Here is a 2928-nt window from a genome sequence, read left to right as displayed (position 1 = left end):
GCTCTGCTAAGCTACCATTATCTATCAGCCTAAGCTGCTAGACACCCTATACACTAATAAGGGATAACTGAGCCTGGTGCAAGGTGCAAGTACCCCTTGGTACTCACTACAAGCCAGTCCAGCCTCCTTCACATCCCTCTTGCTGACCGGGTCCCGTGAAACCAAACTGTAGCTCATACTTTTCACATCAGGACCGCCACAAACGTAAAAGCGCAGAAAGGTGAAATAAATAATAACATTGTTAACGCGTTCTTCAAAGACATTTAATTTCACCGTTGAAATTAGGTTCAAGCTCTTAACTTGTGTAAATATTAAGAAGTGAGAATAAAAATGATGCCCAACTGCCGTGACATTGCCACCCGCAATGCCGTGACTCGGATTCGAACCGAGGTTGCTGCGGCCACAACGCAGAGTACTAACCACTATACGATCACGGCGAGCTACTTGGGCTCTGAAAAGACTACCCTGGTGTGGCTCTGATAGGCTTAAAAAAGGTCACAGTGTCCGTGGAGTGGATAGATTTAGCGTTTGTTTAAAACCCATCTTTACAAGTTAGATCAGGGTCTTTTCTTTGAGTAGCAGATCACAGCAAATATTTACCTCTCTGCTTCCAGTTACAAGACTCCCCATAAACCAAGAAGCCTAGACTTCTTAACAAGATCCACCACTCTGCCCTGCAAGTCTCAAGTGTTCTATGAGTGCTGGGGTCGGGAAGTGAACACTGCAAAAACTTAATCCACGGCCGACCAAACTCCTCCAGGCCAGGAGGGGCTCGGAACAGGCCCCCACATATTGTTTTTTTTTTCTTTTCTGGGTGTCTCTTCAGACACATTCAGCTGCTTGGTGCATACTGCTTTAGAGTTGCATTGTGTGGAATGAAGTGGCGTAAACTTGACTAGCAAACAATGGAGTGGTGATGAATGGAGGGTCATAGAAGGGAGTAGATTGAAGTGCAAAGAGTAGAGTGACGTAATGTGTCATAGAATACAGTGGAATATAATGAAGTGGTGTGCCTTGGCATGGCGTTGAATAGCATTGTGAGGAATGGAGTGGCATAGAGCAGAGTGGGGTAGAGAGGAGTGAGGTTGCATAGAATGGCATAGAGTAGCATAGAGTAAAGTAGTGTGGTGTAGAGTGGCATAGTGTGGTGTAGAGTGAAGTGGCATGGAATGGCACAGAGTCAGAGAACAGTGTGTCATGGAGAGGGGTGGCAAAGAATTAGGAGGAGTGGAGTCGGACTGCATGAAGTAGAGTGTTGTGGAGTTGAGTAGCATACAGTCGCGTTGCATGGAGTGACACTGTGGTGTAGAGAGGAGCAGAGTAAAAAGTGGCATAGAGTAGAAAGGCCTACAGGAGAGTAGTGTAGAGTGGCACAGCATAGAGTAGTGTGCAGTAGAGTGGCATAGAGTAGAGCGCATGTAGTGCCATTGAGTGATATTGTGTGAGATGGAGTGGAGTGGAGTACAGTGAAGTGGCATGGAATGAAGTAGTATAGAGTAGAGTGGGAGAGAGTAAAGTGGAGTGGCATAGAGTGAACTAGAGTAGAGCGTAGTGGGATAGAGTGGAGTGGCATGGAGTGGAATGGAGAGGCACAGAGTAGGGTAGAGTGCAAAAGTGTGGAATGGCATGGAGTTGAGTGGAGTGGCATAGAGTAGAGTGGCATTCTGTGGGGTGGATTAGAGTGGCATGGAGTGGCATATAGTAGAGTGGAATAGAGCTTAGTGGTGGAGAGTACAGTGGCTTAGAGTGGAGTATAGTAGCATGGAGTAGAGTAGCGTAGAGTAGAGAGGGGTGCAACGGAGTAGAGTGGCATAGAGTTGAGTGGTGTACAGTGGCGTAGAGTATAATGGGATAAAATAAAGTGGCGTACAGTAGACTGGAGTAGAGTAGCATAGAGTGGAGAGGCATAGAGTGGAGAGGAGTAAAGTAGAGTGGAATTGTATAGAGTAGAGTTCAGTTGAGTATTCTAGAGTGATGTAGAGCAGAGTGGCATAGAGTCACATAAAGTGGCATTCTATGAAGTAGGGTGGCGTAGAGAGGAATGGAGGGAAGTGGCATAGAGTAGAGTGGAGTGGAGTAGAGGGGCATAGCAGAGAGTGACAGGGTGGAGTGGCATAGAATGGAGTAGCATAAAGTGGAGTGAAGTGCCGTATAGTGGAGTGGCATAGATTAGAGTGGCATAGAGTGGAGTGATAGAGTGGAACAATGTAGATTAGAGTGGAGTAGAACTGAGTAGAGTGGAGTGGTATAGAGTTGCACAGTGTAGAGTACAGTGGCACTGAGGGGAGTAGAGTATAGTCATGCAGAGGAATACAGTGTGAGAAAGTAACTAAAGTGTCAATAGAGATGGCGTTTAGGGTGAAAAATAAGCTGTATGCTTGTCATGAATGTTGGAAAGCACATTGCACATCCAAGAATGATACGAAAACACTTTTAAAATATAAAAAATAGCGTACTGTAGAAAGACGAAAAGAACACATGTACTTGGTCCATCCTCCATGGAGGAATGAACACAAGAAAGGAAGATTCAGTCTATGGGAGCTAAGCAATCGAAATATTGCAAATGTGAGTGACATAGAAAACAATTAATGGTAAGTAAGCTATGGGCGTGTGGTAAGCCCACTGAATTCTAAACAATATGTCTCACAGCACATTCACTGTGTACGCAAGACATAAAAAGGTGTGACTAAGAGAATTCTGAGATTTAGAGCTTGACAGCAATTCACAACCCAACCAAATTGAGCCCTATATAATAATTTACAACAGAGCCAAAGTACACCTTTTACACCCCCAATGGTGGAGGAAAGATATTCAGCAGACACGTGGTCTCCCAGTGCTAAAGGATTTTGGCTAGATATGAAGTGGGTGAAGTGCCCTGAAAACATTATAAAAGTAGGACACGTGCTATAAGCAGACATCACTTCCTTG

The 2928-nt window shown here is 45.0% G+C and overlaps 1 non-coding gene across 1 annotated transcript; it reads right to left on the bottom strand.

Annotated features, from left to right (window-relative positions):
* Positions 1 to 365: 365 nt before the first annotated feature.
* TRNAH-GUG (transfer RNA histidin (anticodon GUG)) lies at positions 366 to 437 on the bottom strand. Its single transcript has one exon. It is a non-coding gene; the product is annotated as a tRNA-His (tRNA).
* Positions 438 to 2928: the final 2491 nt, after the last annotated feature.

This window comes from Pleurodeles waltl, chromosome 12 (assembly GCF_031143425.1).
Source record: "Pleurodeles waltl isolate 20211129_DDA chromosome 12, aPleWal1.hap1.20221129, whole genome shotgun sequence".
In the NCBI taxonomy this organism is placed as follows: Eukaryota; Metazoa; Chordata; class Amphibia; order Caudata; family Salamandridae; genus Pleurodeles; species Pleurodeles waltl.
This window is presented reverse-complemented; position numbering and strand designations above follow the sequence as displayed.